The following is a 14,144-nucleotide window of genomic DNA, read 5'->3' as shown; positions in this document are numbered from 1 at the left end:
TTTTGGTTTTTGTTCGGTTTCGATTTCTCGGTTTTATTCGGTTTAAGATGGGTATGGGTCAAGATGGGTAAAGTTGCCCATCTTGAACTAAGTAAAGGTTAAAATACAAAGGGTTTCAAAAACTCTTCAAAAAAATATTCAAAAAAATTAATAAAAAAATAATAACTCAAAATATAAATCGAAAACACAAAAAGTAAGATAACTAAAATGTTTCGTCCATCTTCCTCGTCCATTAAAAAATCGGTTTTCTCTCAGTTCAGGTTCTGTTTTTCAGCTTTTTTTTTCACCTCGGTTTTGCTTTTTTGTCATTTCGGTTGGTTTCAGTATACGTTCGGTTTCAATGATTTCGGTTTCGATTTCTCGGTTTCTATTCAGTTTTGTGGGTTTTGTTTGAAATAAAATTGGATAAAGTGTTTTAGTCCATTCTAACCCATAAACAAACTCATTCTAACCTATAACCAAAAGTCACTAGCATTTTCCCAACCTATCTTGACCTTCTTGCAAAGTTTATTTGATCCATCATGACCCATTTCAATTTTAAAAGTTATCCAAATTGACCCAAACAACCCATTTGGGTTTGTTTTGCCACCCTTAGTTGATATATTAGAGCGAAGGATAAGGATCCACTAACCGACACATCGTTCGAGAATTCTAATTCTTATTGTGTGAACAAATAATTTAATAAAATAAAATCGAATCAAATAAACTTAAGTAATATTTCTAAGACACCATTTAATCATTTACGATTTTGCTCAACCGTTGTGTCATTAACCACTAACAGTCTTTTAACTGTAATAACCGACAACCGCCACCCCTCCAAAACCTATAAATACATCGCCATCCTCACCCCATCAATCATCATTACAATGGCGGCTTGTGGCGCTCAAAGGTGGCCAGTGGCAATCACATGACATTATCTCCGGCACCCCCCCCCCCCCTCCACCGCCACCTGTGTACCAGATGGTGGCCGGTTATGGGCTACCGGGAGCACTAGCCGCCTCAAGTTATGAACCGGCACCGAAGCGTTGCAAGACCCTTGACCGTAACCAGTCCACGCCCTCGGAGGATGACGAGTGCTTCGGTTAATTGTTGTGTCATATGCGGGCTGACGCCAACCGCTAGTTGAGGCGAGATGATAAGTCGTTCTTCTAGAAAGGGCCGATTGATTGATGTATGTGGTTTCACATAGATCGTTTATGTATAGTAAACAAATGTTGAGATGGAATTTCGGGATTGATTTGTTGTTGTGTCCTAAATCCTAATAATAATTGCGTTGAAAAAGGGAAGACGACAGACGACCATGGAAGTAGCAAGTTGTTTTATATTGTACATGAGTTTAAAAATGTTCCTTTTGATGTCGATCATGACTAATGCATCAATTTCTTATTTAAGTTTGGATTGGGGATTTTACAGGAGTTGGGGATTTGGTTAAGGATGAAGCGGTTATTGAGTAACAAAGCATGAGTAAGGTTTTATTCAAATGATATTGCTCAACATGAAATATAATTATAGAATTAATGTTTATAATATTTAAAATGGGGTAGGAATTGTTGCTTTCTTTTAGATATATAATAATGTTTATGGTTATGTAATCGCAAAGATATGTTTTTTTTTAATTATCACAATTATTCAAATATAATATGTAACACATAGTTTAACATAATATTACCATGAGCATAATACAAATAAAAATGATGTTTTTTTCCCGAACACAAATAGCACTGCTGCAACGCGCGGGTAACATTGCTAGTTCAAATTACATTTACGATTCCTATTACCGTACCAGAGGAAAGAGAGATGCAGAACATCATCGAAGCATGACCCCCTTTTTTTTCAAACCTGCTCCAAACACCAATTCATTACGAAGTCTACAAATCACCCATCAATACACAAAAATGACTACTTCAATTACCTCTTTAGATGCTTTTCGAAACCAAGCATTCTCTAACCAATCAATCAACGAAACTGGGGTTCTAATCATGAGCAATCTAATATCCAGCCAGGACACACCTTTAACTAAAACGTCTGTGCCATATTACAATCTCCAAACAAATGATACGTTGACAGAATACGTAATGTCGGGTCTAGTGGGCTTGTAAATAAAGGAGCCAACCCACTAATCGTCTATACTTGTCAACATCAACAGGCACTTCTTCATCGTCCCTACTAAGTTTGGTGTTCTGTTCAATAGGAAAGGCACTTGGTTTATTTCAAAATACCAAGATATTTGATGCCCACTATGATAAAGTCATCTACATAAATAAGAGCCGCAACAAATGTACTTTCTGTAACATATCGGATTTTTCGTATTTGTTTAAACCGATTCGGGAATATAATTCGGATCTATTGAACTATTTAAAACTTGTATTTAAGTTGGTTTAACTTATTTTATAATTCCATAACCTTTAATTATGCCATATAGTCCTTAGAAGCTCTTAAAATCGCTTAAAATGGCTTAAAATATATTTTTGAAATTTCAGGGACCAAAACTGCCAAAAATGGAAAGTTGGTGAAAACTCCCCCTTCGCGTGGCATGAAGGGGGAGGGCTTGATCCTCCGCGCGGAGCGAAGGACCTCCAAACCAGCTAAAATTGTTTTTGATTTTCGTTTAATGCTAAATCTTTCCCTAATCAACCTTGAATCACAAAAATTGAGCAACAAGTTCTTGTATCTACTAGTGAATAATGTCTAGGTTCATTCTTTGTATTTTGATCAATATATCGATGATTTTATGACTCGATTTCGTCATTAATGCGTTATTCGTTTACCAAAATGAGTCGATTTCTTGTCTTACAAGTTGATATACTAACTATATAAACAAACCATCATTCTAAACCCTAGGGGTTACTGAAACATAGCATTCCAGCTGTCACATCCCTTCACCCGACGATTTCTCCCACGTTTTTGCTTGTTTACTCGAAGAATTGAAGCTGCAGTTTGACTTTGACTCTTTTCAAATCGTTGACTGCGATTTCTCGTCAACTCAAGCATTATCCGGGTAAGTTGTCAATTGATGAATTATTCATTATACCTCACTTGTCGATAACCCTCAATCAATTTCTAGGATTGAGGGGTATTGATGGGTCAATTCAATTCAAACCCGTTTAAAGGTAAAACGGTCAATAACTTTGCCTAATCGACTTCCCATACTTCTGGTCGGAACCAACTTTCAGTCCAAAAGACTTTTATTTTTTTTTCGAGATTTTAAGTCTACTGAACAAAGCCCGACTTTCGATTCACTGTTCGGATTCTAGTCAGTTCAGTTCGTCGCCTGGACGGGGAAACTCGAATTTTAGGTTTTTGTTGGCTCTTTTAAGCCCGATTCAACCCTAGGCCGCCTATCTTTGATATCCTAACATACTTGGACGAATTTGGGGCCTCTTGCCATGATCCTAACACCTTCCAATCACCCGAATCATCCATGTTATTATCCATTCAAGAATCAAAGAAGCTATTCAAGATGCATATGCTAGGCTAAACCGCTCGTGACCATCTCCGGGTGTAGGGTTAAGTTGTTTGTTGGATTATCGGTACTCTAAACCAAACTTTTGGATTTTGTTTGTATACTTGAATGCTTTTTTGGGTAATCAATGAGATTTGAAGTTTATCAGTTAATGATTTTGGTCATCAGCAATTAGGATTGTGTTCTTAGTGTCATTGGCCTAGTTATCTTTAACCATAATACTGAGTTGGTTCATCATTACCTAAAATTAACAATCATATAGATTATTATTTCTCCGTGCCAATCGTTTGGATTAAGTTCTAACGATCGACCATAGTCAAGCATTTAATCTCTTGGTTTAACTGATCAAACAAAGATTATAATCTAATAGGTTTAAGTATCTATCCGATTTACTTCAAAACCTGAAACCTGGAGATTGGTTGCTCTTTTCATAATTGTTTACAAATCAATTTAATAGCGTTTTCATTTAACAAACCTTTTAAACCGCTTGACATCGTTTGTCCGTTTAGTATAATTATTTGTAAGAATTGAACTTGATTAGCACTTCCCACTGATTCCCTGTGAATTCGACACCTTACTTGTCCTAGCTAGTAAAGGTAATTTATAAATGTTTTTGATTGACCTTTCAACATCAATCAATGGGTTTGGGTCATGATGAGTTTTTAAAATAGAAGGTTAGGATGGTTTATGGGTCAAGATGGGTAAAGCTAATCCATCTTGACCCAAGTAAATGTTAAGATGCAAATGGTCAAGAAATCATTGGAGTATGATTATTACAGAGAAACTTGTAAAATTTATGATCTAATCTGGAACAAAACTAATGATGAGAATGGAACAAGTTTAGGAGCAGAAGGAGGCAAGCACCCTACGAGACCACCATGAATGGCACATCAGGTATGGTTTGGCTGAAGACCTTAATAAAAATTTAACGCTAACCGGGAGGCAACCCGACGTTGTATTCAGGTACATACATATTATGTTGTATTTAAAACTTTGTGGGTGTAGTTTCCTAGAAACCCTCACGGCACCTTACTCGTCCACCCGGGCTACCGGGGGTTTAAAGGGATTGTTGCATATGATAAATGCAACCGTGATTCCTACAAAAGTGAGTTAGATTCTTTTATCACACTTTACTTGTTTAACAAAACCGACTATGAAATCGACTAATTTGGCTTGGTAAATGCTTCTTAAAATTATAATTAAAAAGAAAATAAAAATTTGCAAAGTTATTAAAAGACGCAAGGCATAATTATTGTGAGAAGCTAGCTTCTACACGGGTTTAAGAATTTGTAAATTGTATTCAAGCGTTTGGAGAAGACGGATCATTCCAAGCCAGCAATGGAACTGCAATGCTAAAAATCAGGTGATTTTATTTCATGCTTTGTTTTGTCATTTTAGTTTATGTGCTAAAAAGTGTAATTGTGTTATTTTTAAAATTATTTTGAGCATCACGTCTCGGTTTAAAAAGTGCTAAATACTCAATTTTAACCCCGTCCTTCTAAATGCTGTTTAAAAAAGTTTAAATCTTGAACATTGAGGACAATGTTTATCTCAAGTGTGAGGATGGGAAAAATTGAAGAAAATTATTGAAAATTTCAAAAAAATAAAAATAAAAATGTCCTTTGAATTAAGATTTTTGCAAATTAGTGGAAAATGATAGAAAAGTTGGAGATTGGTTTTCAAAACTAGTGTTATATATAAGATATTAAAAACACAGAAACACACTTAACTTGAGATGTGTCGGTAGGCCCAGTCGATAATGAAAGACTTCTGAAAATTTAATAATATACCTAAAATTAAAATCATTAAGTCTTGTGGGTTCTCATCTTAGGAAAACAAAGAAACTGAAATGTCTAATGCAATGAATGACAACCACTGTAGGTTAAAACCTTTTAAATTTTAAAGTTTGATCTTACTTAGTTGGCACACAAGTGTTGTGACGCCCCATTAATCCATAAAAAAATGAGCATTAAAAATGAAATAATTGAGAAAGATCCAATAATTTAATATGTCTCCCTTTGGGATAGTACTTGGAGATGACATCTATGGATGAGGATTGAAAATTTTGTGATTAAGATCCAACAACCTATGTGTTTTCCCTTGAGTTGGCAGCTTGGCGGATAGGCCTCTGGGTGATGATCAATGAACGTTCATGAATAAGTACCAACAGCTTATATGCTTCTCACTGGGCTAGCAACCACGGTGAGAATATCCATGGGTGAGGTTTAATATATATTCAAATGCAAATGCTCAAATAATTTACTCATCCATTTATCCATCTATGAGATTAAATCTTAATAGTTACAAGTTTTTGGGTTACAGTTGTAGAAAAATCTTTATGGTTTTTATCTTTGCTTGGCATATATGAAACAAAAATAGGTGGACTTGTGATTCTAGGTGTGAGACCCTTAGACTGAATGTTAACTTGAACTTAAAAGCTAAACATGATTAGATGTCTAAATTGTCGGCGGTTGGGTTTAAGTGGGTAGCAATACCGGCAATCGCGGTTTTGTGTTATCTGTAATTAGTTAAGTAACCTATATGTTTTGGAAGTCAATTTCTAATTATGATTCCACTGCAAATTCTTTTTCAAGATGAAAAAGGTTAATTATGGGCATGTAATGAGTGGGTATTTAGTTGTGACTAATTAATAATAATATTATATTTTTAGTTTAAATATTTATTGAAATACAATTACATTGAGTTGTTTTAACTTTTATGTATTAGAAAGTAAAAGAGCTAAATGATCATATTATAAACTAATAATAAATAAGTTAAAAGGATGTCTCACGATTAAAGCTAGTAAATTCACTTTTAATATTGCATGCATATCATGCCGTGATTTAATATTATGGTATGCCATTCTTCATAATTATTTTAAAATACAGGTTAAAAGAATGGATGATGCACAATTGCACATGGGATTCAGTTTGCTTTAGATAAAAGTCTCTAATTGATCAGATTTGAAGTCGGTGGTTAAAATAAAGATGTGAACTATAAGGGCAAACACCATTGTGGCCCACAAAGAATATATATTGCAACCCATTAGTTAAAGGTTTAGAAGAACCAGAAGAGAAAACTAACAAGAGGGTTGGGGAGAGAAGAGGCAGCCGCCTTAGGCTGTGGGTAATGCAAATCAAGAGAGGTCACAGGGTTGAATGCGATAACATGAGCGGCTAGGCTTACACGCGGCTTCTTCTAGATGGACGGTTCATAGGGTTTGTCACTTTTCTCAATTTTATTCATGCTTGTATTTTTTCTTGACATAGGCAATGTTGTATGAACATATTGATGTGTTGGTTTATTTAAATTATTTGCACGTGTTAGTAATCCTTACTATACAACTTGTTCGGTTGATGACAAAACCTAGTAACTTGTGGGGTGACATAGAGTAGGTTGATTCACACTAGGGGTGTTCATGGTTTGGTTTGAAACCGTAAAACCGTTCGAACCGGTCATCGGTTTGGTTTCACAGTTAGTTTTTTTTCTTAGCTTGTGGTCAGTCGGTTTCAAAATTTTCAAACCGTAGTGAACGGTTTGATTTATGGTTTACACAAAAAACCGGCCATATAAAACCGGACCGTTAGATTTAAAATTTTTAAAAATACATTATATTAGATATGATTAATATTGTACATCACACTTAAGTATAGTTGAAAGAAGGCTACTTTATCCAAAGTAAATTGGCTAAGTGGATATAAAGTTCTCAAATCTCAACCCTCCCTGATTAGCTGTTGAAATATATTTAACAGTTAGTGATCATTGAAAGAGCATTTTGATGCTTGAAATTGTTTTATGCACTGCTTATGTTTTTCTTTTTTCACCTATGAATTTTAAAACTGCTAACTTGCATGGACTGTTATATTCATTTTTTTAACTAGTGTCTTCTTTTTTTGGAGAAGTATTATGTTAGCCTTTATATCTTTTATATAGTCTAAACCGTGGAACCAAACCATCGGTAGTGGTTCGATTCGGTTTGGTTTAAAATTTCAACGGTTCGGTTTCGGTTTTTAATAATGAAAAACCAATACTAACGGTTTAGTTACGGTTTGACCCAAAAACTAGCCAAACCGGACCGTGAACACCCCTAATTCACACTAGTTAATATGGTAATTGAAATATAAAAGATCTTATGACAAATACCTATTTTTGATTATCACTTAAATTAACCGACTTTCCAGCACCATGTCTATGTGGTGTCTAGTTAATTAATTAAATTGAGTTTTTTGTGAAACCTAGATCCTGAAATCCAGAGGAGATGCGTTTTACTTAAATTGGTTTTAAATCAATCTTCTAATTTTTGCTTGACATCATTTGTCCACTTAAATTAATATTAGAATAAATAATAAAACAAAAGGCGTAATATTGACCACATGCTCCTCGTGGATACGATACCCAACTTACTCTGACTATTTAGTTTAATTGGATTTTTGAATGACTAAAACGACGGTCTTCAAAATGTTTTCCTTATGATGGTAGTGTCCAGTATCCGCCACCGCAGTTCCACCATTCACGCTGGGCTGATCCACATGCAGATGCGACGCGGGATTTAGGTGCAGGTAGTTCCTTGAATGCTTTTAACTTTTCTGGAGTGATGGAGACGATGCGGTCTATCTTTGGTGGCCCGCAACCCCCGTACTATTGAGCACGTATTGATCGACTGATCAGGTCCATATGTCTCTCCTTATCTCTATGTTTCTGCTGAACAATTTTTTTATTTTATTTTATTTATTTTGGGTGGTTGGGTGGCGGTGTGAGATTTTTGGGTGTGTTCGTTTGTTTGCTGTTTGAACTATGTATGGTCCCGTGGTGGTGTTGAACTTTTATCTATTGTGTACCGTTGCTTATGTTTGGGTTGTCCATTCTTAGTGTCGTTTTTACTTGTAATTGGGTAGGAATCCTTGGATGCCTCACTTAAGTTTTTACTGTAACTTACATTGGGGACAATGTAATGTTTGAGTGTGGGGATGCGAGATTGGAGTTGAAAACGTGAAAAATGCTAAAAATGTCCCGAATTCAAAATTTTTGTGCATAATGAAAAATGATAGAAAAACTGGAACTGTTTATAAAAAAATAAAAAAATAATCAAAAAAAGCAAATAAATAATAATAATAATAATAATAATAACAACAACAACAATAACACAATTAATTTGGGATGTGTCGGTAGGCTCAGCCTTTAAGAATGAAAGGACGGTTTGGTTGTTGGCCTAATTGAACTTTTAATTTCTTGATTTTAGTGGGAAACACCTTCGGGTTTTGTTTGTTTAGCTAAGCTTGTGTAAGGACTGAGATGAAAGGTCGGGTCATACTCAAGCCTTTTGTTAGATTTGATCACCAAAAGAAAATTTTAAAATATGAATAAACTATTGAACGATGCTTGGATAGGCTTAACATTGACGTATGCTAGATGGCTTGTGATATAAACATAAAGAAAAATGCTTCTAGTTTAAGTGGTTAACGCTTCATAGGTGTATGGTTTTATAACCTTAAATCCTATATTGATTTGATTCTCTAGGGTTCGGAGACCATGGGTCTTTATGCGGTATATTATCTGGGTATTCATATCTCCTAAGTGGATTTATGAATATTAAAAGAGCTCAAAGAGCAAACCCGACGTTTTTCTGCCAAATATAAGTCATTAAACAAGATCATTACGTGCTTTTAAAGTACAATTACGCTACTGACTTGATCATCCACGCTGTTAGTCATATGGGGTCCCCGTGCTCGCATCTCATTACCATTAAGAAGCGAACCATACGGGACACGTCACATGTAAGCCCTACAGATGAATTCGTGCATACTCACCTGTGGAGATGGACTTTGGGGTGTTGCTTGATAAACGGGAATATGCCATGTAGTGGGGACTATTTGCTAGATAGAAACCTAATTGTACCTTAATAATATCTAATGGTTATTCTGGTAGACTTTGATGCTTAAGTTTAGGATGGACGATAATATTCTTGATTATTTAGCTATTACATATGGGCTTAAAATTGTACACATTTTTGTGCAAAGTTTTGATCATCTAGCTTTATGGTTTAAGTCAAGTTGGGGTGGTCGAGATCGGTAAAACCATAATAAAGCATGGTAAGGTGGCTTCAGGGTTTTGATGTGTGGGTTCCATTTAATCATATAAACTAATGAAATTGCCACACCTTATTTGTCCCGGTAAGTATTAGGGCATGGGTTTAAGTGGATAGCAATATCGGCAATCGCGATTTTAGTGTTATCTGTTAATAATAAAAATAAATTGAGTATTTAGTAAAAACAATTTCCAGTTCTAATTTCATTGTACATCTTTTTCGAGATGAAAAAGGATAAGTGTGGAATATGATGTATGGGTGAAATATTATGTGTTAAATGAGTCATGTCGTATGTTTTGTCTGTTTATATGCCGGAAACACAATTACTTTGAGTAGTTTTATGATTACAGGTAAGCGGAGCTTAAAGGAGCTAAATTAGAACATATGAGATGAAGTGGAAATAAAGATTTTATTGCATGAAATGATAGAGAATTTGAAGACGAAGATGTGGCCGAAAACTGGGTGTAAATCAGAGTTCGAACGAAAAAGTTATGGGCAAAAGACTACGGTGGGTGACAGGACCACTGTAGCTTACGGTCCCCACCGTAGCCTACGGTGGGGACTGCCACCGTAAGGCAGTGAGTAGAGATCGTAGGCTACAGTCCCACCGTGGCCTACGATCGCCTAGACGGGGAAACTCGACTTTTAGGTTTTTGTTTACTATTTTAAGCCTAGTTCAACCCTATGCCACCTATCTTTGATATCCTAACATACTTGGACGAATTTGGAGCCTCTTCCCACGATCCTAACACCTTCCAATAACCCGAATCATCCATGTTATCATCCATTTAAGAATCAAAGAAGCTATTCAAGATGCATATGCTAGGTTAAACCGCTCGTGACCATCTCTGGGTGTAGGGTTAAGTTGTTTATTGGATTATCGGTACTCTAAACCTAACTTTTGGATTTTGTTTGTATACTTGAAAGTTTTTTTTGGGTAATCGATGAGATTTGAAGTTTATCAGTTAATGATTTTGGTCATCAACAATTAGGATTGAGTTCTTAGTGTCATTGGCCTGGTTATCTTTAACCATAATACTGAGTTGGTTCATCATTACCTAAAATTAACAATCAATTAGATTATTGTTTCGCCGTGTCAATCATTTGGATTAAGTTCTAACAATCGACATAGTCAAACTTTTAGTCTCTTGGTTTAACTAATTCAAACAAAGATTATAATCTAATAAGTTTAATTATCTATCCAATTTATTTCAAAACCTAAAACTTGGAGATTGGTTACTCTTTTCATAATTGTTTACAAATCAATTTAATAGTGTTTTTATTTAACAAACCTTTTAAACCCTTTGACATCGTTTGTCCGTTTAGTATAATTAGTTGTAAGAATTGAACTTGATTAGCACTTCTCACTGATTCTCTATGGATTTGACACCTTACTTGTCCTAGGTAGTAAAGGTAATTTATAAATGTTTTCTATTGACCTTGCGACACGATCAATGGGTTAGAATGGGTTTCGGTCATGATGTGTTTTGAAATAGGGGTTAGGATGGGTTTGGGTCAAGATGGGTAAAGTTAATCCATCTTGACTCAAGTAAATGTTAAAATGCAAAGGGTTTTAAAAACCTCTCAAAAAATGTTCAAAAAATTTAATAAAAAAATAATAACTCCAAGTATAAATCAAAAACTTAAAAGGTAAAATAACTAAATTGCCTCCCCCGTCGTCCTTATTCATTAAAAAAAAAAGAAATTCGGTTTTGTATCGGTTCAGGTTCGGTTCATTTTTGCTTTCTTTTTTCCGTTTCGGTATCTTTCAATGTTTTCGGTTTTTGTTCGGTTTCGATTTCTTGATTTTATTTGGTTTAAGATGGGTATGGGTCAAGATGTGTAAAGTTAACTCATCTTGAACTAAGTAAAGGTTAATATACAAAGGTTTTCAAAAACCCCACAAAAAAATTAATAAAAAAATAATAACTCAATATATAAATCGAAAACACAAAAAGTAAAATAACTAAAATGTTTCCCTAGTCTTCCTCGTTCATTAAAAAAACCCCATTTTTTTCTTGGTTCAGGTTCGGTTTTTTCAATTTTTTTCCACTTTTGTTTTGTTTTATTTCCATTTCAGTCGGTTTTCGGTATATGTTCGGTTTCAAGGATTTTGGTTTTGATTTCTCGGTTTATTCGGTTCCGTGGGTTTTGTTTGAAATAAAATTGGATAAAACTTGTTTTAGTCTATTCTAACCCATAAACAAACCTATTTTCCAAATCCATCTTGACCTTGCAAAATTCTTTTGATTTATTCTGACCTATTTCAATCTTAAAAGTAATCCAAATTGACTCAAAACAACCCATTTGGGTTTGTTTTGCCACCCTTACTTTCAACTTTTAGCCACAAAGTTATATAGACCTTTACAATGAACTTTTAAGCTTTCAAATTTGACCACAAAACTTTTATCGTAAAGAATCAAACCGTTATTGACCGACATCCTGCCCCGAACTCGCCGCCACACGCGGTAGCTTTGCAACATGTAATGCTTTTAATGCGATCACTGCGCTGCACCTGTAAAAATACTTCTTTACATAATCTCAAACCAACAAATAATAGTTCCGTGTGGGAAGTTTACATCCTAAGGAGTTCTATATTTCCCTACGTAAAACGTGAATTTCAAATTACTCATTTGTGGGCTTCCAAAGGCCCAGTTGTTGTGAAGTTTAAATCTTGAATTTTCAGCCCAGTTGTTATAAAGTTTAAAAGCCCTTCAACTTCTATTTTTTTAACGTATCAACCTTTTGAATTGTATCAACTTAAATAAAAAAAAATTGATAATGCAATAAATACTTATTTACTATTCCTCTTGTACGCCTCGTGAATTTGGATGCAAATACTGAATTTTTTTATTAACCAACATTCATTGCTTCTTCTATTTTCTTTTTCTTGGATGATAATATTTTTGAATATTTTACATGAATCGCTTCCCAGAAGTGTTGAAAGATAACAAGAAATTGTGCAATTTAAAACGTTTGTTGTTTCATTAAAAAACTTTATATAAAATATATGGAACAAGTTTTAGTATCTTCAGAGTTCAAGTCTCATCTTTGGTACTAAAGTTGCATGTGAACTATCTTTTTATAAGCATATACTTAATTACTCATAACTCATCAATCATTGGGCTACTGGGGTGTTTTTTTTTTTTTTTTTTTTTGGAGAAGATTGAATATTCTCGTTTTCTTATATTATTTTACGCGGTTTAATTTTTCTCTTTGGATTCCCGCAAAGTGAAGCCTTATCACAAATCCATATCTAAGAAATGATATGAAAGATCTAAAAGTCTAGGTCACTAGGTAAAGTTCTACTAATTCCAGTAATTTAATAAAGTTTTTAATGGTTACTGCATGTTTATAGTATGATTAATATCACATATACGCATATAATCATCACTCATTCGTAGTAAAAGTCTAAATATTACGGTGGTAATTATATGAGCTTAAGCACAATGTAAAATAAAAGGAGATACAATTGTATATTAAAATTACAATGATTATTATTCTAAGATATTGAATAATATATCATTGTTGGTATATTAGATTTCGTGGATCATGTAAACAAGTTCGGTAATAGTCTTGAGTAATCAAGGCACGTATTACCTAATATCACTTCCGGAATTAACTTTAAAAAAAAATTAAAAAATAAACCCTACTTGTCTCGTTCTTGAACACCGATCCCGTCCCCAGCTCAAATGCAGTGGCTTTCAGTTTCCCATTTGAATTTCGGTTTTCTACCACTCTACTTTAGTTGTTCATTCGATATACCTATGAATTAAGTCCTTTTTCACTAGTTAATTTTCATACAGAAGTATACTTGGATACAAGTCACCACACCAATGCTACAAAGATTTATAAATGTTTGTTTGATATTAAGGCCACTAAATAAAGAATATTGTTCTCATATGTAGTGTTTCCCATTCATCAATTGTTATCTGTACTACACGTAAAACAATTTTAAAAAATAACGGGTGAATCCACAAATGAAAATCCGTTAGGTTAAATCAAACCTGACCCATTTAATGAAATGCATTAACATGTTCGACTTAAGTGGCTCACATTTCGTTTAAACTAATTCCAAACAAACAAAAATCATAAAAGTAAGTAGTAACACATTTTCCTTATTAAAAGGTGCATTTCATATGCTTCGTTATGGGCTCCTAAAGCCTTCACAAAAACAACCAACAAAAACATCAAATTGGCTTCGCCCGGGTTGGAACCGGAGACCTTCAGTGTGTTAGACTGACGTGATAACCAACTACACCACGAAACCAATTTAGTCAGCTTCTTTCAAAATATGACTAAATAAACTGCTATCTCTACTACTTCACGTCAGAAACCTCCCGACTCACGGGCCACCACTCTCTGTTCTTCCCCTCTCAGCTCCTGCTCTCTCTCTTTATAAGTTATAAGTAACATTGGTTCAAAGGCATCCCCGGTTGGAGGCGATATCATAATACATTTTCAAAATCCCAGAACTAACTCAAAAATACTTTAAATGCAAATAAGTTAAAAGAATTGAAAATCACTTAAAATGAGAAACGAACATTATAATATTTTGATTTTCTGAATTATAAATTTATAACATTGGTTTATTCC

General features: G+C 34.4%; 1 non-coding gene across 1 annotated transcript; it reads right to left on the bottom strand.

Moving 5' to 3' along the window:
• Positions 1-13,744: 13,744 nt before the first annotated feature.
• Positions 13,745-13,818, bottom strand: TRNAV-AAC (transfer RNA valine (anticodon AAC)). Its single transcript has one exon. It is a non-coding gene; the product is annotated as a tRNA-Val (tRNA).
• Between the last annotated feature and the right edge of the window lie 326 nt (positions 13,819-14,144).

This window comes from Bidens hawaiensis, unplaced genomic scaffold (genome assembly GCF_021521415.1).
Source record: "Bidens hawaiensis isolate Kalapana, Puna unplaced genomic scaffold, B.hawaiensis_p1.1 tig00002572_1, whole genome shotgun sequence".
NCBI lineage: Eukaryota > Viridiplantae > Streptophyta > Magnoliopsida > Asterales > Asteraceae > Bidens > Bidens hawaiensis.
The sequence above is the reverse complement of the archived record's forward strand: the minus strand, read 5'-3'. Positions and strand labels throughout refer to the sequence as shown.